A 20609-nucleotide genomic window follows, 5' to 3' on the forward strand; every position below is an offset into this window, starting at 1 on the left:
CGGGCAGAACCGGGCAGAACCCGGCAGAACTCAAACAGAACCCGAGCAGAACCCGAGCAGAACCCGAGCATCCCCAGCCCCCGCCAGCCCGGGCACTCCGGGGACACGGTGACAAAACCCACCGAAGGGTTACAGCTCCCCTCCTGCACCAGGGATTTAAACCAGGGGTCACTGGCGGAAAACAAAAGGGATTTAATGTAAAAAAAAAAAATAATCAAACCCTGAGCGAGACATCTGTGCTGCGTCCACACGGCGCTGAAGCTGCATTAGCCAGGACTCTGCCGCCGGCCAGAAGGGCTTTGGTGGCCACAGCTCGCCCCACACTCGCCACCTGGATTAGCTGGTTCTGCTAAACCCCAGCGCCCATCTCCGGGGACCTGCTCACACAGGGAGGTGCAGGCCAGGAGAATTCCACTCCACACCATCAGGAACCGCCAAAATCACGAATTTTTTGGTCTTTCTTCCCTCTTCCTTCGCTTTGGTGCTGTCGCTGCCAGCATTCAGGCACAGCAAGTCCTGCCGGGCTGTTCAGCGCCCATCCTTATCTCACAAAGCGATTCCAAGCTGTCCCTCATTCCAGAGGGACGGGAGAAGGGCACAGCCTGTCCCAGCCCCGCAGAGGGACAGGCCCAAAACCATCCCCACAAATCTGCGCTACTGCAGCCGAGCGAGAACAACACCCGGGGCGGGAGCAACGCCCCGTTTCTACCATTAATTAACTAATTGCAACAATCTCCCGGTCTGGCTGCTGAAACCGCTCCAGCTCACGGATTGCAGGCACGGTGAGCATCCCTCCTCCCTCCCACCTCCTCCAGGCACGGCCCTACCCACAGATCCGGGGAAATCTGAACTGTCATTTTCCCTCCAAACCCAGGTTTAGTGCTGCTGCTACAGCATCGTTTTATTTATGGAATTGCTTCTACTGCTGTAACGATCCTACATAAATTCCACATCCCCATTCCCTAACAATGCTTGCTGCTATTATAATAATGATCCCATCTGAATGGCACAGGTGCCGTTATCAGAAAATCTGTTTGTAATAGGGAAGCAAGTGTAAAAAAAGGCATTACACCCAAATGAACTACTTAAGGATTACCATAACCAGGGGCCTTGCCTCAATTCCCCTGGCTGCTTCCTGCCCGCTCAGAAATAGACAGCAAGTCAAAATTAGCAGATAAGTCATCCTGTGATTTGGGAGCTGGGGCTGAAACGGAGCACTCTGTGGCTTCATCACACAAATAAAATCTTCCTCTGCACAGATTTAATACAGAATTTTTAAGTGCAATGCACTTACTCGGTGCTAAGGAGAGCACTAATCAGTACATGGAGAAATGGAAACGCCCTTACCCTCCCCACCCCACAAAAGTTACCTGTAAATAGCGAGGGAGGACAGAACAGCTCCTTCAAGAATCCAAACTCACCCACGTGCACACGAGCTCATGCAAAATTAAGGCAGAAATCACTTCAGAAGTGGCACAAAACAACAAGAAAAATCAAGGTCTTGTAGAGCTGTGTGTGACAGAGCTCAGATCTCCATCCCTGCCTCAGCCCCTGCACGTCCACAGCTCCCAGCTGCCTCCTGAGCCAGGAAGTTTCACCCACCACAACAGTCATTACTCCTACAGAAGGGTTCTGGAAGGGCAGCTACTCCTTCAAAGAGAGCTCCCAACAGATGTTTTCCCACTGTCAGCATCTGAGCAAACACGGTGTCTCACACCTTCCACAGCCCCTGGTTTTAGCGGATCATCCCTCGCACCCGCGAACGCAGCGTGAGATAAATTCAAACGACACAAGATCCCGGTGCCTCGAGATGCACTGCAAGCTCTGCAAAGCCTGCATGGGAACAAAACATACCCAGGGCCCAAAATCTCCTCAAACAGAGGGCACAGGATGGCTTGGGGGCAGTGGCAGTGGGGTGCAGCGCCTTTTATCTGCAGGTGAGCACCCAGCCCAGGTGAGGAGCCAGCCCAGGTGAGCAGCCAGCCCAGGTGAGCAGCCAGCCCAGGTAAGGACCCAGCCCAGGTGAGCACCGAGCCCAGGTGAGCACCGAGCCCAGGTGAGCACCCAGCCCAGGTGAGCAGCCAGCCCAGGTGAGGACCCAGCCCAGGTGAGCAGCCAGCCCAGGTGAGGACCCAGCCCAGGTGAGCAGCCAGCCCAGGTGAGCAGCCTCTACAAAGCTGTTACTACACCAGGCCCAGGAGCCAGCTCGGAAGGAGGATCAGTGGCTTCCCTCCAGCTCTTGGCTGAGCGCTGTCACACAGCTCGTCACTCTGCACCTCGCCCCGCAGGGCAGCGCCCGGAAAAGCACCGGGACGGGATTGAGCAACCTCCCCTTGCCCTGCACGGAGCCGGTGACACCGGCACTGCTGCTCCTGCTGGCTGTGCCCACACACCGCAGGGAGGGACAGGGATGGGACAGGGATGGGACAGGGGCAGGGGCAGGGATGGGACAGGGACAGAGACAGGGACAGGGACAGGGATGGGACAGGGGCAGGGGCAGGGGCAGGGATGGGACAGGGACAAGCACAGAGACAGGGACAGGGACAGGCACAGGGACAGGGGCAGGGGCAGGGATGGGACAGGGACAGGGGCAGGGGCAGGGGCAGGGACAGGCACAGGGACAGGGACACAGGCACAGGCACAGGGACACAGGGGCACAGGCACAGGGACAGGGACACAGGGGCACAGGCACAGGGACAGGGACAGGGACAGGGACAAGCACAGAGACAGGGACACACAGTCACAGGGACAGGCACAGGGACAGGCACAGGCACAGGGACAGACACAGGGACAGACACAGGGACAGACACAGGGGCAGGGACAGGCACAGGCACAGGCACAGGGACACAGGGGCAGGAACCACAGGCTGCATCTATTCCTGGCATCGCCGCCGAGCTCGCCTCGCTGCCTCTCCTCCTTTTGGCTGAATGATTCAGCCGTGGCACTCCAGCTCCTTTCCACCAGTGGACCCTAAAGCTCTTCCCAGCAAGGAGCTGCGGGTTGCTATTCCCATTCTGCAGACAAGGGAGCCAGCAGATTGCCATTCCCCCAAAGGCTGTTTTCCTGGCACGCTCCTTGGAGATTAAATCTAGTGAAATAGCTTTGCCTTACAAGAATCTGTGCCCACAGGGCAGACTCAACAGCCAGGGTAAAGAAGGTGTTTGAAACTCGCTGTGATCAAGGTTAAGAAACATAATAAAACACCATATCCTGCTTTTCCAGCTCTTCAGGGTAATGAGGGATTTCCTCATATATCTGCTGCAACTGTCACCTTCGCAGGAATTTAGTACTTAATGCTAAATTCACTCTCTGTCTGCACCGAGCCTTCCGCTGGTTTATTTTGGAACCTCCACCTCCCAAAAAAACCGATGTGTTCCAAGTCAAAAGTGTAACTGGGCCTTCTCTGGTTTCAAGGCCTTTGATAAATCCCTGCTCCGGCTGCAGGAGGAGGCTCAGAGCAGCAGGAGAGCGGAGCAGGAGCCACTGGGACTCGGCAGGAGGGTTGGGGAGGATTCCCGGGGGATGATTCCCCCTTCTGCGCTAGGGACCAACGGCACGCTCCGTGGGGACCAAAGATCAAAGACAAAAGACAAAAGACAAGGATCCCTCCCCTCCCCGCCCTTCCACGCGGCTCTCGGAGCGCGGACACCGAGAAAGGAGCCGGGATGGGCGGCGGAGGAGGCGAGCGGGGCCGGCAGAGCCCTCCCGAGCCCGGGGCCACCGACCTGGCCCCGCTCATCGCCCCAAACCCTCCCGAGCCCGGGGCCACTGACCTGGCCCCGCTCATCGCCCCAAACCCTCCCGAGCCCGGGGCCACTGACCTGGCCCCGCTCATCGCCCCCAAACACTGAGCGGGGCCGGCAGAGCCCTCCCGACCCTGTGGCCACCGACCTGGCCCCGCTCATCGCCCCCAAACCCTCCCGAGCCCGGGGGCCACCGACCTGGCCCCGCTCATCACCCCCAAACCCTCCCGAGCCCGGGGCCACCGACCTGGCCCTGCTCATCTGCCCCAAACCCTCCCGACCCTGCGGCCACCGAGCCGGCCCCGCTCGCCATCCCCACCCCCCAAACGCTGCGCGGGGGTGGCTGAAAGGCTCCAACCCCCCCAAACTTGCGTTGGAGAACACGCAAATCCTGGGGAAGCTGCTAAATCAGCCTGATTCACCCGCACGCAGATTTTTCACAGAATCCCCTATTTAAATAAACCCCAAGCAGCAGCGTCAGCCCAGGGCCGGCAGGCTGGGAGTGAATCCCTGGGATGGGCCCAACAAACACCAACCAACACCAACCAACACCAACCAACACCAACAAACATCAGCAAACACCAACAAACACCAACCAACATCAGCAAACACCAACCAACACCAACAAACACCAACCAACACCAACAAACACCAACAAACATCAGCAAACACCAACCAACACCAACCAACACCAACCAACACCAACAAACACCAACAAACACCAACAAACATCAGCAAACACCAACCAACACCAACCAACACCAACCAACACCAACAAACACCAACAAACATCAGCAAACACCAACCAACACCAACCAACACCAACAAACACCAACCAACACCAACCAACACCAACCAACACCAACAAACATCAACAAACACCAACCAACACCAACCAACACCAACCAACACCAACAAACATCAGCAAACACCAACAAACACCAACCAACATCAGCAAACACCAACAAACACCAACCAACACCAACAAACATCAGCAAACACCAACAAACATCAGCAAACACCAACCAACACCAACCAACACCAACAAACACCAACAAACATCAGCAAACACCAACAAACACCAACCAACACCAACCAACATCAGCAAACACCAACCAACACCAACCAACACCAACAAACACCAACCAACACCAACAAACACCAACAAACATCAGCAAACACCAACAAACACCAACAAACACCAACAAACACCAACAAACACCAATCAACACCAACAAACACCAACCAACACCAACCAACACCAACCAACACCAACCAACACCAACCAACACCAACCAACACCAACCAACACCAACAAACACCAACCAACACCAACCAACACCAACCAACACCAACCAACACCAACCAACACCAACCAACACCAACCAATACCAACAAACAAACACCAACCAACACCAACCAACACCAACCAACACCAACCAACACCAACAAACACCAACAAACATCAGCAAACACCAACCAACACCAACCAACACCAACAAACACCAACCAACACCAACAAACACCAACCAACACCAACAAACACCAACCAACACCAACAAACACCAACCAACACCAACCAACACCAACAAACACCAACCAACACCAACAAACAAACACCACCCAACACCAACAGACACGGAGCTGGGCCAGAGAAAAGCCAAAGCCTCTCCGTGCAGGTGTTTGTGTGGTTTGTTATCCTCAGAAAGTCTCTTCCCAGCAGATGTTCCCTGTACCATGTGTGGCAATCCCAGCGCGCTTGAATTTGTGATTTTTCCTCTGCTAAGTGACGCTTTCAGGAAAAGGGAAATTAGAGGATAACAAGATGCAGCTATAGAAAGCTAGAGCTACACAGGCTAGAGAATTCTCTCTCTTTCTCTCTTTTTTTAAATTTTTTTTTTTTTAGGAGAAGAACCATAATGTTAATGTTAGAAACCACTTTTCATATATAGCAATGATCAGCTTAATCTTTACACTTCTTTCCTTAGCTGCAGGAGAGTTCTCCAACAACAAACAACATAAATTTAAATTTAATTTCAACTGTTGCTATAACTGCCTCCAGTCAGACCAACTGCTGCGAATTCAAGTCAGAGCCTTGACATAAAAGTTACCTGAGCTACCTGCAACAGAAAAGTTCTTTGCTTTTGCCAAAGTGAGAGAAGAATAATAAAGGGATAAAATGTGGTTATTTCTCATGGAAGTTCCAGCTAGACCATTCCCGCAGCTAAATGGAGCTTTTCCCCCCATCTATTATGCTTCTAAAATTACACATTTTAGACAAATCTGCATCTCGAGCTTGAGCAGCAGCCTAATAGCACTAGCAAACAAGTCATGTAAAGCCGAGAAAATGAGTTCTATTTAACGCTGGGAGCGGAGCACAGAAGTTGTGCAATGCTTACAGCGAATAAATCCTGCCCGCTGCTCCCGGCCGCGTCCTGCTCGGAGCACCGCGGGCAGCCCGGGCTGCCTGGGGCTCATTGAAGAGAAAAGGCATTTCCAGAAGGGAAAGGAAACACGGGGGAAATTTGGGGGAGCGGCAGAGCTGCTGCTCTGTACGGCCGGGAGCTGCTTCCCACATTTTCTTGTTCCGCAGCAAAACGCAGCTGTGAGCGCTCGGCTGGGAATGGGGGAGAGGGGAGAGGAAATGGGAGAGGGATGGGCAGAGCGACGGGAGGGGGAGAGGGACGGGGAGAGGGGAGAGAGAGGAAAAGGGAGCGGGAGAGGGAAGGGGATTCCCTGCCCAGCGCCGCTCCGCAGCCATCCCTACTAGTCCCGCAGCCATCCCCGCTAGCCCCTTTGCGGTCCCCGCTAGCCCCTCTGCCATCCCCGCTAGCCCCTTTGCGATCTCCGCTAGCCCCTCTGCCATCCCCGCTAGCCCCTTTGCGGTCCCCGCTAGCCCCTCTGCCATCCCCGCTAGTCCCTCTGAGATCCCCGCTAGCCCCGCTGCGATCCCTGCTAGCCCCTCTGCCATCCCCGCTAGCCCCGCTGCGATCCCTGCTAGCCCCTCTGAGATCCCTGCTAGCCCCTCTTCCATCCCCGCTAGCCCCTTTACGGTCCCTGCTAGCCCCTCTTCCATCCCCGCTAGCCCCTCTGCCATCCCCGCTAGCCCCACTGCGATCCCCGCTAGCCCCTCTGCCATCCCCGCTAGCCCCTCTGCCATCCCCGCTAGCCCCTTTGCGGTCCCCGTTAGCCCCGCTGGCCACCGCCCGCACCCGCCGGCTCCGGCTCCGGCTCCAGCCCGCGGGGCCCCCCCGAGACCCCCGCCCGCCCCCGCGCGTGTGCGCCATGGAGAAGCCGCTTTCCCTGGTACAAACGAGTTAAATAATTCAAATTCGAAATCAAACCGACCGTCTCGGCCTCGTCCCGGCGCCGGTGGGGAGCGGCGGCTCCGCGGCTCGGGCGGCCCGGGGACCCCGCGACCCCTGGGCGGAGGGAGGGACCCCGCGACCCCTCGGCGGAGCCCAGGGCGGCCCGGCCGGGCTGGGGCGGGCCCGGGGCGGGCCCGGGGCGGGCCGGGGGCGGCTCCGGGGACAGCGGGGCCCGCCCGGGGGGACCCTGACAGCAGCGCCGGGGGGTCGGGCCCGGGCCCGCCGCAGCCCGGACCCCCGGGCGGACCCTGGGGGTCCGGCAGAGCCCTTAGGGACCCCCTGAACCGCACCCTTCGGGGGCTGATCCCCCCCCCATACCGGATCCTTTGGGGGCTGATCCCCCCATACCGCACCCTTTGGGGGCTGATTCCCCGTACCGGACCCTTTCGGTGCTGTCCTCCATTCTGAACCCTTTTGGGGCTGATCCCCCCATTCTCGACCCTTTGGGGGCTGATCCCCTACACCGCACCCTTTGGGGGCTGATCCCCTATACTGGAACCTTCAGGGGCTGATCCCCTACACCGGACCCTTTCGGTGCTGAACCCTTTCGGTGCTGTCCCCATTCTGAACCCTTTTAGGGCTGTCCCCCCATTCCGGACCCTTTGGGGGCTGATCCCCCGTTCCGGACCCTTTGGGGGCTGATCCCCTGTTCCGGACCCTTTCGGTGCTGTCCCCATTCTGAACCCTTTCGGTGCTGTCCCCGCATTCCGGACCCTTTGGATCCTCTCAGAACCCCCCGTTCAGAATCTCCCCCGAACCAAAGGACAATCCCCTTGCTGTACCCCGCTCACGCCCCGTTCCCACCGCCCCGGGGCATCCTCGGACCTAAAGGGGAAACTGAGGCACGGCAGCGGCCGCTGGGATAACCCTCGCCTTGAGACTCACGGCAATGCTTTTGGCCAAACAAAACCCGGCACCACTCATCTGTGATGAGACAAACTCTCACCTCTAAAAACACACACACAAAAAAAAAAAAAAAGGAAAAAAAAAGGGAAAAAAAAAAAAGGAAATAAAACCATCAACAAAAGCCACAATCTTCTTCATTTATTTTTCATGGAGCTGCAGAGCCGTGCTGAGCTCTTGCAGCCATCTGTAAAGGGAGAAGGTAATTCCTAGCCTAAGGACTTCAGAGTTGAAATGAGATATAAATGCAGCGTGAGAGGACAGCAAAGGGAGCGGCAAGAGGGGGTGTGCAACAAAAGGATTTCTTCAGAGGGAGATTAGGATATCACGATCGCGACGTATACGCCTTTGCATTGACTCTATATGGATTTCAGAGCAGCTCTGTTATCTCCGGCAGGAACAAAACACGCTGTACTTGCTCTTTTAATCATACCAAAAAGTTGGAACCAACCAGAAAAAAAAATCACAACAACAAAATTCCTTCTTCCCTCTGCTCCCCTCTCAATTTTGCCTATTTTTTTTTTCCTTTTCCACACAGAGACATATTTTGCTGGGTGTTTTTTTTTTGTTGTTGTTTTTTTTTGAAAGCTCTGCGTTGAAAATCCTGGGTCATTCGGGAATTCTCGGAGCCAGCGGCCGTAGCGGGGCTGAGCACAGAGAGGTTCTTGGCGTGGAGAGGGCTGTGCTGGATGGAGCATGTGCTGCGAGAAGGGGGGCGAGGGGGGCAAAAGAGGCCACAGACATTTTTAGAAGAAAAAATAAAAACGAGGAGGGGAAAAAAAAAAAAAAAAAGCAAAAAAAAAAAAAGCGTCACCGAGGCCTGCCTGGCGCACACGCCAGCTCTGGGGGCTGGGAGCGGGGGAGAGAGCCGGGGTGGATGGAAGTGAGGATCCAGATTGAAAACAGATGGGATTTTTCTTGCCAACCTGACATCCGAGACCGCGGGAGGCGGGGTGAAACTTCCCTCCAGAGAGGCTGGCAGCCAAGAGATACGGTGGGGGGGCCCCCCAAAAAATCCCAGTTTGGTTTGAAATCCCTTCTCGCTCCTCTCGGCTGGGCTCGGGGTCGGCGGGAGGAGCCCGCTGGAACCCGGTTGTTTTTTATACTCTGAGGGGTTCGCTTTTACCACGGAGTGTCTGATTCATCTGTTCCCGCTGCTGGAGCCCAGCCCAGCCTGGCAGCTCGTTCCTGCCCTGGGAGACATTTTAGGGGCATTTTGCAGCGCCGCGGGTCCCTCCGCGGGCTCAGCAGGGAAACCGTGTCGGGCACAGGAACAGCCCCGCAGGGCACACGGGCCTCACCAGGGCTGAGCTGGGATGGAGAAACGTGCTGGGGTGAGGCTGGAAAATCCACATTCCCACCTACAAAGGCGCCACAAAATGCTGGAGGAGCTCACAGCTCCTGGCACAGCCCGGGGCTCCGAGCCGTGGCCACAGCAGCCCGAGGGCGCAGGTTTGAGGAGTCCAGGACGGAGGATGTGAAGGTGCTGGAGCGTGTCCAGAGAAGGGAAGGGAGCTGGGGAGGGGCTGGGGGAGCTGGGGAGGGGCTCAGAAGGAGAAAAGGCGGCTCAGGGGGGACCTTGTGGCTCTGCACAGCTCCTGACAGGAGGGGACAGTGCGGGGGAATCGGGCTCTGCTCCCAGGGGACAACAGGACAGGAGAAAACAGCCCCAGGCTGTGCCAGGGGAGGGCCAGGGTGTTTCAAACAAAGGGTGGTCGGGCACAGGGCAGGGCTGGAGTCCCCATCCCTGGAAGGAGTTAAAAGCCACGGGGAGGTGGCACTTGGGGACACGGTCAGTGCCAGGGGAAGGGACGGACTCGCTGATCTGAGAGGGCTTTTCCAACCTCAACAATTCCGCGGTTCCGGGCTGCAAACAAACGGCACAGCAGCCCCAAAGCGGCTTGGCCGTGACTCACCCAGGGGCTGATTTGTGGCTGGGCTGAGGAGCGGCCACTCGGGTCACCCCCGCACCCCGCAGCCACTCCCTGCCCTGCCCTGCCCTGCCTTCCCTTCCCTGCCCTTCCCTGCCCTTCCCTGCCCTGTCCTGCCCTGCTCTGCCCTGCCCTGCCTTCCCTTCCCTGCCCTGCCCTGTCCTGCCTTCCCTGCCCTGCCCTGTCCTGCTCTGCCTGCCCTGCCCTTCCCTGCCCTGCCTTCCCTGCCCTGCCCTGCCTTCCCTGCCCTGTCCTGCCCTGCCTGCCCTGTCCTGCCTTCCCTGCCCGGCCCAGCCCAGCCCTGCCTTTCCTGCCCTGCCCTGCCCTGCCCTGCCTTCCCTTCCCTTCCCTGCCCTCCCTGCCCTGCCCTGCCCTCCCTGCCCTGCCTTCCCTTCCCTTCCCTGCCCTGCCCTGCCTTCCCTGCCCTGCCCTGTCCTGCCTTCCCTGCCCTGCCCTGCCCTGCCCTGCCCTGCCCTGCCCTGCCCTGCCCTGCCCTGCCCGGCCGCTGCTGCTGCCAACCCACGGAGCAGAGAGAAGGGTCCTGGAGATGCCGAGTCTGCGATCGGGGGTTTTACCCCATTTTGGGATAGAAATCACTGCAGGAGGCTTGGTGAGCACGAAGCAGTGCCCAGCACTGGCACAGCCACCCCCAGCACAGCACGGCTGTCCCGGCCTGGCACGGACCTGGGGTCCCTGTCCCCCCAAGATTTCACAGCTACTTTACAAACCAGAAACAAAAAGTTAATGGTGTGGGCTTGACCACATATTTTCCAGGGGCTCTGGGAGACGGGCTCTCCACAAGCAGCTAACACACACTCTTTTCATTCAGAGCTTTAAATACCCAATTGTGTCTGTTTTCAGCACGCTCATTTTTAGCATTTTAATGATATGGTCCCCGGCTTTCACCCTCCTTGGACTGGCCCCAGCGTGGGGTTCTTTTCTTTTTTTTTCCTTTTTTTTTTTTTTTTTTTTCTTTTTTCCCCCCTTTTTAACATCTTGCAGAGCGAGAGGGGAAAGGGAAGAGGGTTAGCAAGAGGTCACGCATTTCTCCTACCCCAAGTGTTTTTGCAGCAGGCAGGGGGTCCCGCTGGGGACAAAGGCAGTGCAGCCCCTGGGGCTGTGTGCTGGCTGCCCTGTCCCCATGCAGGGACCCTCCTGGGACAGGCTCAGTGCCATCCCTCGCCCTGGCACGGCCCAGACCCCGCTGGCACCGCCAGCCCTGCCAGGAACCCTGGGCTCTGCCACGGCCATCGCTGTCCCTCCTCTCCCTGCTGCCACTGGCTGGGGTTTGCTTGGTCCCTGCTCTGCTCAGGGACGGGCAGGAGGCTCAAACAGGACCTGGGCTGGGCCAGATCTGCAAGCCCAGCACCCTGGGCTGGTGTCAGCACTGCCCTGGCACCCTGGGCTGGGCCAGCACTGCCCTGGCACCCTGGGCTGGTGTCAGCACTGCCCTGGCACTCTGGGCTGGTGTCAGCTCTGCATCCCCAGCACTGTCCTGGCACTCTGGGCTGGTGTCAGCACTGCCCTGGCACCCTGGGCTGGTGTCAGCACTGCATCCCCAGCACTGCCCTGGCACCCTGGGCTGGGCCAGCACTGCCCTGGCACTCTGGGCTGGTGTCAGCACTGCCCTGGCACCCTGGGCTGGTGTCAGCACTGCCCTGGCACTCTGAGCTGGTGTCAGCACTGTCCTGGCACTCTGGGCTGGGCCAGCACTGTCCTAGCACCCTGGGCTGGTGTCAGCACTGCCCTGGCACTCTGGGCTGGTGTCAGCACTGTCCTGGCACTCTGGGCTGGGCCAGCACTGCCCTGGCACCCTGGGCTGGGCCAGCACTGCCCTGGCACCCTGGGCTGGTGTCAGCACTGCCCTGGCACCCTGGGCTGGTGTCAGCTCTGCATCCCCAGCACTGTCCTGGCACTCTGGGCTGGTGTCAGCTCTGCATCCCCAGCACTGCCCTGGCACTCTGGGCTGGTGTCAGCACTGTCCTGGCACTCTGGGCTGGGCCAGCACTGCCCTGGCACCCTGGGCTGGGTCAGCACTGCCCTGGCACCCTGGGCTGGGCCAGCACTGTCCTGGCACCCTGGGCTGGTGTCAGCTCTGTCCTGGCACCCTGGGCTGGTGTCAGCACTGTCCTGGCACCCTGGGCTGGTGTCAGCTCTGTCCTGGCACCCTGGGCTGGTGTCAGCACTGCCCTGGCACCCTGGGCTGGTGTCAGCTCTGCATCCCCAGCACCCAGCTCTGCCCTGGCACAGCAAAACTCTTCGGGTCCAGGCTCAGCTGCAGCACCAGCACCCCAGAGCTGCTGGAGCCCCCTGCACAGTGCCAGCAGCCAGCAGCAGGCTCAGGGCTGCACCCGAGGGAGCCAAAGCTCCCCACTGCCAGCTCCCCAAGCCCAGCCAGCCCTCTCCTGTCCCCAGCACACCCAGCAGCAGGGATGTCCCCACCCCTCCTCCCCACCGAGCACCTTCAGGCGCTTCAGCCGCCCAGAGGATTTTTATTTTTTTTTTTCCCGCCAAGTAATATCGAAATGATATTTATTAAATTTGCTCTCTAAGTCCCTCAATCTGCTCCATAATACAGTGAATCTGCGAGGAGGTTTCACTGATCCCGCCTCGGTGAGAGCAGATTAACAGCTGATCCCGGCTTTGCTGCCTCGCCCGGGAGGGTCAGGGCGGCGCAGGGAGCAGAGCCCGCGGGCAGCGGAGCTGCAGGACACCTCGGGAGATATTTCCGAGGTGAATTCCAGCTGGGAAGGAGCTCAGAGGATGGAGAACCCGCCTGCCTCTGCTCCAGCCTCTGCTGCTCTTATCTCAGAATTCACAGAATTCTCCTCCCGAGCTCTGATTGCACCTGCCCCCACCCCAGCAAGGCGCCCATTAAACCCCAAATCAGCTCCAGAAAGGTTCATCACATCCATTATCTCTGCATTCAGCTAAATTATGAAAATCATTAAGATAAGGAGGCATGGAGCCTATTAGTTTCCTGGAGAGGATGCTTTACAATTCTTTTCCTTCTGCTTCCACATTTAATTACCTTAAGTTTCACAGTATTTAATTCCATTTATTAAACCTTCAATACATAAAAACAAAGCACGCTGCTCCTCGCCCTTCTGAGGCAATCCTCCATCCGTGCATGGACACTCAGCCCAGCTCCCGGGGGATCCATCCACTAATTAAAAAATTAAGGATGTGCAAAGGGAGAACGAGCCCAGGGTTCTCCCAGGGGCTCCCCCAGCCAGGCTGGTCCCTGAGCTGCTCTGATCACGCAGTGGGATGGTGGTGTGCTCTTCTCTGGTGGCAGGAGCAGAGCTGCCCTGCAGTGCCCCTGGGGATGCCCTGCCCGGCACAGGAGCCAGGCTGCTGCTCTGGGCTGGGTCAGGACTCAGCCCCAGGCTCCAAGCACGTCCCCAGAGCTGCATCCAGCACAGGCTGCTCCCAGAGCAGCACCTCCCCTGGCACTGGAGCCCTGGCACTGGGCTGGCCCTGCCCCACACAGCACAGACACCCAGCAGGGCCAGAACAAGCAGCCAGGGAAGGGCTGGGAGCAGGGACCCAGCTGTGCCAAGCCCAGCTGTGCCCAGCCCAGCCCAGCAAGAGCAGAGCAAGGGCTGCAAACCCTCTCCCTGTGAGCCCCCCACAGCACCTCCAAACACCTTCCTGCAGCAGATTGCAGCATCTGTGGTCAGCTGGGGCTTCCTGTGGCAGCTGGGGACAACCATGAGCACCCTGAGCCTTCCTGAGTGCCCAAGCCAGGCTGGACAGGGCTGGGAGCAGCCTGGTTAATGGAAGGTGTTGGGGAGGGGAAAACAACCTCTAAGGTCCCTTGCAGCCAGCCCACAGCATCCTGTGACTCCAGAATTCAGACCTTCCTCCCAGCACTTGCACAGCACTGCTGCCTTCCAGGCCTGCCCATCCCACATCCAAACAGGGCCCCACAGCTCTGAGCAGGGCAGCTCCTTCCACCCACATCTCCCACAGGATCAAGCCTCAGACTTGGCCTGAACTTCGCATTTGGTTTCTAAATCACGACCCACTCTGGAAAAGTAGCACCAGGAAGAAAAAAACCAACTTGCTAAAGTGTTCCCCAGCAGCATATCCACAGACTTTAATATAAAAAAGCTGCTGCTAATTTAAAAAACAAATGTTTCAGCAATCAAGCATGTTTATTTAATTTGTCCTTTCTGTGCCAGAGAAGGGCTGGGCTGCTCGCAGCCACTGGAGGCTCCCGAGGGCTCTGCCTGCTGGGATGGGGCAGCTGGGGGCTCCAACACACACCAGAGGATTTCTGGAACATTCCAGCCTGGAGCCCGAGGATGAGGCTGAGGGTGCAGCCCTGGGCTGGTCCAGCCTGGGCTGGGCTGGCTTTGGGGCCATTCCTGAGCAGTTCCATCCCTGCAGGGCACCCCTCAAGCCCAGCTCAGCCCACTGCCATCTCTGCACACCAAAGGTTTGCATCACAAAGGCCAGAGAGGGTCCAGAACACCCAGAGGGAACCCAGAGCCCCCAGAAGGACCCAGCTGGAAAGGGACACTGCTCTTCATGGGCACAATTCCTGAAGAGCCTTGAAGAGCCTCCAAAGACCCAAACCACCAAAACTGAGCAGTAACCACAGGGCAGCGACTCTGTGGGTAATCCAGATTTGTCATGTACCCCAAAACACCTCAAAGGCCCCAAATTTCAGAGTGCAGACCAGTCCCCTGGAGGCTGGGGGCCTGTGCTGCTGCTGTCAGTGCTGGAGGGGCTCAGAGCTGCACAGACAGCAGGGTGTCCTTCTCCAAGGCACAACAGTGATGTTTGATGTTTGATGTTTGATGTTTCAGAGACAGGACTGCAGGACCATGAGGGAACCCACCACAGGCAGGAACTCCATTTTGCCCATCACAAATCACTCCTGGGTTGGCAGGTACTTCATTAATTCTGTCCCCACATCAAGGGTGACTGAGGAAATCCAGTGGCCCGTTGATTTTTTTGCCTCATTGTTCATTTTTAAGCAGCAGAATGCACCAAATGCTCACTTGGAGCTGGGAGGAGATGCCACACACATCCATGGCTCCAGCACCTGGGCAGGCTCCCACCTCGTGCTCTGCACTGGGAAAAGCTGTGCCCAAGCCATCCACCCACCCTCAGACATGGGAGAAGCAATTAAAGGGATTTTCACTCACTGGCTTCTCCTGATGGATCCAGTGCCTGCTGTGCCCGAGCTCTGGGCTGAAGTGCAGGGAGGTTTTGGGCACCTCCAACAGGGACACTGGGGACAGGGACAGAGGGACAAGGGACACAGGGACACCGTGGGGACAGGTACACAGGGATAGACTGGGGACAGGGACAGAGGGACACAGGGACAGACTGGGGACAGCAGCTCTGGGGGCAGGGGAGCAGCAGTGGGTGAGCCAGATCATCCCAAACCATCCCGTGCCTCCACACCTGCCCCATCTCTTCCTCCAGAAATGCAGAAACCAGCAAACATCCCCTGCAGCCCCCCTGCCTTCCTCCTCCTCCTCCTCCTCCCCCCCCGTCCCACACACACCTCACCTCCCCCTGCCCCTCCATCCCATCGGCTGCCAGATGACAGATGAAGCTTCAGGTTAACAAATCCAATTTGTCAGAGACAAAAAGCCAAAGCATTTCGTTTCTGCTGGCTTTTCCTTCCTAAAATTGCTCAGACGTCCAAGACTTGAAATGTCACCGTGTCACTTGGTGGCAGCTGAGGGCACAGGGCTGGAAAGGTCGGGAGAAGCTGTGCAGGAGCCAGCCCTGCTCAGCCTGGAGGGAACAGGGCAGGCAGGGACTGGGACTGGGGGACAGGGACTGTGGGACAGGGCACTGGGACTGTGGGGACAGACAGGGACTGTGGGACAGGGCACTGGGACTGTGGGGACAGCGGACTGGGACTGTGGGGACAGACTGGGACTGTGGGGACAGGGCACTGGGACTGTGGGGACAGACTGTGGGACGGGGACAGGGACTGTGGGACAGGGACTGGGACTGTGGGACTGGGACTGTGGGGCAGGGCACTGGGACTGTGGGGACAGGGACTGGGACTGTGGGGACAGACTGGGACTGTGACTGTGGGGACAGGGACTGTAGGGACAGAGCACTGGGACTGTGGGGACAGGGACTGTGGGACAGGGAACTGTGACTGTGGGGACAGACTGGGACTGTGGGGACAGGGACAGGGACTGTGGGACAGGGACAGGGACTGTGGGGACAGGGACAGGGACTGTGGGACAGGGACTGTGACTGTGGGACAGGGCAGTGGGACTGTGGGGACAGGGCCACCAGCCCCCAGAGCCCCTGCTGCCAGCCCAGCTCCCACAGGGCACAGGGAGCACGGGGGGCACGGGGGGCACAGGGGCACTGGGTGACAGCAGCAGAACTGGGGGCAGGACGGGCCCAAGCCTGGCTCAGCAGCTGCTGCCACCCCCTGTGACACTGCCACAGGCACGGGGACATTGTCTGGGGCAGGGGCAGGACGGGCTGGGCTCCCCTGGCAGCAGCAGCTCCCCCTGCCCAGCACGGGGCTGCTTCCCTTCCTGGAGGGGGTGGCAGCAGCAGCTGGCACCGAGCTGGGCAGGGCACGTGTGGCTGCAGCACGGGCTGTCCCTGTCCCTGTCCCTGCTGCCACCTCCTTCCCGAGCCTGTCCCACGCTCCTGCTGCTGCCTGCTGCATCCTCCCCATCCCAGCCACTGATCCATCCCATCCCACACCACTGATCCAATCCCACTGATCCCCATCCCATCCCATCCCTGTATCCTTGCTGTATCCCTGTATCCCATCCCTGTATCCCTGTATCCCTGTATCCCTGTATCCCATCCCTGTATCCCTGTATCCCTGTATCCCATCCCATCCCTGTATCCCATCCCTGTATCCCTGTATCCCTGTATCCCATCCCTGTATCCCTGTATCCCTGTATCCCTGTATCCCATCCCTGTATCCCATCCCATCCCTGTATCCCTGTATCCCATCCCTGTATCCCTGTATCCCATCCCATCCCATCCCTGTATCCCTGTATCCCATCCTTGTATCCCTGTATCCCTGTATCCCTGTATCCCTGTATCCCTGTATCCCTGTATCCCATCCCCACTCTGCTTTCCCTGGCTCCTGCCCACCATTCCAAAGCCCTTCCACAGGCTCTGTCCATCCTGTGGGTCCCTCCCAGCTGGGGATGTTCAGATTCTGTGGCTGCAGCAGCCCAGAGCTCCCTGTGCCCTGCACTGCCAGGATCCACAGCCAGGGCTGTGGCTGCACAGACAGACAGGATGGGATGGACAGACAGGACCCCAGGGGATGCCAGCACCTCCAGCACTGCCTTGGCACAGGGCACTGAGCAGCACACTCTGCTTGGGACTTCAAAAATTATTTACATAGCCAAGATTTCATGATATGGGGCTTTTCACTCCCAAAGGACTACTCAGAAAAAAAAAAAATGGGTTTAAAATAAAGTGACTTCCAAAGAAAATCCAAGTTGAAAGCGTTGCTTTGATTTTATTTTAAGATTAAAGCTTTCTGCAGAGTGTTCCAGAGCCCTGATGTGAGCAGCACAAGCTCCTCTGATACTTCCTAGAAAAACCTGCAATGGAGCCCCCCCTAAACGCTGCTCGAGAGAAGGTTCAGAGGGGCTGGGGGAGAACAGGGCTCCGGGGGCACAGTGCGAGCTGCCCTGCCCTGCCCTGCCCTGCCCTGCCCTGCCCCGGGGCGTCTGTGCAGGAGAACGGGACGGAAATCGGGCCCGGGAGCGGGACAGAGCTCCTGGGACACGGAACTCAGGGGGAGTGAAGAACAGCACCGGGATGGAGGTCGGGTTACAGGGCACCCCAGCCCAGTCACAGCCCAGTTACAGCCCAGTTACAGCCCAGTCACAACCCAGCCCAGCCCAGTTACAGCCCAGTTACAACCCAGCCCAGCCCAGTCACAGCCCAGTTACAGCCCAGTTACAGCCCAGCCCAGTTACAGCCCAACTCCATCCCAGTTACAGCCTAGCCCAATTCCATCCCAGTTACAGCCCAGCCCAATCCCAGCCCAGCCCAATTCCAGCCCAATCCCAGCCCAGCCCAAGTCCAGCTTGCTCTGCTGGCCGCAGCAGAGATACACAAACCCGCACGGCCCTGGGGACAGTGGCTGTGTCCCCTGGGGACAGTGGCTGTGTCCCCCGTCTGTCCCAGAGCCCAGGGACAGCCCGTGTGCCCTGCACAGCGCTGGGAAGGCAGAGCTGCTCCCCCTGCCCTTCCTGCCCCGGCACTGCCCGGGAGCTCAGCCTGCCTGGGGCCCCCAGACAGCTCGGACAGGACCTGCCTGTCCCCCAGATGTACCAGGGCTGCCCCAGCCCCCCCTGCCCGTCCCCCAGATGTACCAGAGCTGCACCAGAGCTGCCCCATTTCCCCTGCCTGTCCCCCAAATGCACCAGAGCTGCCCCATTTCCCTCTGCCTGTCCCCCCAACACACCAGACCTGCCCCATTTCCCTCTGCCTGTCCCCCCAATGCACCAGAGCTGCCCCAGCCCCCCCAGAGCAGAGCCACAGCCACGTCCCCACCCGTGCCAAGGGGACACGGGCACTGAGCACAGGGTGGGGACGATGCCCCAGGTGGGTCTCACAGGGCAGACCCTGCCAGCTGCAAATGGAAACTCCACCATGAAAAGTGCAGGTCTTCCCCCACCCCCTCCTCCCCACTCCCAGCCAGCCCAAAATGCAGCTCCCAGCCCCAGGCACCCACGGGGCCCAGCCCCACTCCCGAGGAGCTGGGAGAGCCACGAAGGATTTCATTCACCTTTCTCTCTTCTAAGAAACACTTCAGTTCCTCCCACCTCCCTTCTTTTCCTCCTCACAGGTATTTTTAGACAGCAGATCTCAGCTGTGAGGGGTGCCATCCCCACGTCACCAGAGAGGCAGAGGGAGGGATGTTCCAGCTCCTCTCCTGCTCCTGTTCCTGCTCCTTCTCCTGCCCTTGCTCCTGCTGCTGCTCCTGCCCCTGCTCCTGCCCTTGTTCCTGCTCCTGTTCCTGCCCCTGCCCCTGTTCCTCTCCCCCTCCCTGGGACAGCTGCTCAGCCCGGGATTTTCAAGCTGCTTTCCAGAGGGAGGACTGGATAAAACGTGGAATCTGTCATGAGAGCAGAGCAGGTCTGAGGTGCTCCCCAAAGCCCAGGGAGCCCCACCTGAGTCCCTCACATCAGCACAGCCTGTGGGGCACAGCCTGTGGTCCATGGGCAGCTCCAGGGGTGAAAAACCTCCACTGGTGCTCCCAGGCACGTCAGGCTGCTGGAACCAGGTGATGGCTGGAGCTCCAGCCCATCCCTCTTGAGGAACTGGGAACTGCACCCAGCTCTGCTCAGAGCTGGGCTGGAAAAACCAAATCTTCTCATCAGCAGGGTGCAAAAGGTCCTTCCAGGAAGGAGTCAGCCAGGGTCCTGCCTGCTGCTCTGCTCAGGGCTTGCCCAGTGCAGCAGCTGCCAATTCCACATGGGTGGTGCTAGGAGACTCCAAATCCAGGGATCTTCCTCTTCCAGGCAGGTTTTGCAAGAGGACAGAAAAAGGCTGCAGGTCTCAGGACCTGAATGCCAGAAAGGAACAGAGGAAATCCCAAAGCAGCAGAAAATTCATCTTGTTCTGGGTCAAACGCAGAGGAGGAAGTGCAGGCACAGGCACAGGCAGAGCAGAGCCCTTCCAGGAGAGCAGCCCAGGAGCTCAGGTCTGTGTGAGGCTTCTGGGCACGGCCACACTCGGATGGAGAAGCTCAGAGCCCTGAGAGGGTCAGGAGCTGGTTCCCAGAGGATGAGCAGTAACTCCCTCAGGAGCAGAGCAGTCCCAGTGGCACCAGCAGCTGTCACATCACCTCTGCTTTGGAGTGGGTGACCTGCTAACCCACCTGGCTGTGCCAGGCAGGGAGGGGACCCCAGCTCCACAGCAGAGCTCAGAGCAGCAGCCTGGGGACAGCAGCTGGGACAGTGCTGGGAGTGCAGGGACACGGGGCTGCTGCAGCCCCAACAGCCCAGAGCACACTGAGCTGCCAGGCTGAGCCAGTCCTGCCCCTGCGCTTGCTCTGGACCAGCAGCAGGAGGTAAAACCAGCCAGGGCCACACATCCCAGCACCCTGGGACAGCTGCAGCCCCCCCTGCCAAAATCCAGCTGGGAGAGGGGCAGGGGTTCCCCACAGGGGGAAAAGGCTGCCCAGCACGGGGCATTCCCTGGGGGGGTACCCTAACCCTCAGCAGAGGGAGGACAGAGGCTGCATTCCAAAATCCCTGCTGGGTATTAACAGGGACACAGCTTCTATCCAACTGCCACCACTGCAGAGCCAGAACCAACACCAGATGTAAATACACCTGGGAAAAACGGACTGGCTTCTTGCTTTGTGTACCAGGGCTGGGAGAGCAGGGACAATCCCTGGGACACCTTTTCCAGAAGTGGGTTCATTACTCCCAGGCTGTGTCTGGCAGGGTGTGCATTGCTCTCAGATCACAGATGTTTATCAGTGAACTATAATGAAGGTGGGACAGTGACACCAAGATGAATATTATATTTCAGGACAATTTAAATGAAATGATCCATCATGCCCAGCAGATCAGCACCAGCCCTGCCAAGCCCTGCACTGAGCACTCTGCTCTGCAGCCCCACACTCACCTTGGCTCAGGGCTCCAGAGGAAAAGCTCTGGTGACAGAGAAAGAAAAGC

At 58.5% G+C, this 20609-nt stretch overlaps 1 protein-coding gene across 11 annotated transcripts in view; it reads right to left on the bottom strand.

Annotated features, from left to right (window-relative positions):
* Positions 1-7229, bottom strand: part of PTPRS (protein tyrosine phosphatase receptor type S) — a 128765-nt gene extending 121536 nt beyond the window's left edge. For all 11 annotated transcript variants that reach the window (XM_056512355.1, XM_056512356.1, XM_056512354.1 and 8 more), the window contains exon 1: positions 7092-7229. The gene's annotated coding sequence lies outside the window, so the exon portion shown is untranslated. The remainder of the gene's footprint in view (positions 1-7091) is intronic.
* Positions 7230-20609: the final 13380 nt, after the last annotated feature.

This window comes from Oenanthe melanoleuca, chromosome 28 (assembly GCF_029582105.1).
Source record: "Oenanthe melanoleuca isolate GR-GAL-2019-014 chromosome 28, OMel1.0, whole genome shotgun sequence".
Taxonomy (NCBI): Eukaryota; Metazoa; Chordata; class Aves; order Passeriformes; family Muscicapidae; genus Oenanthe; species Oenanthe melanoleuca.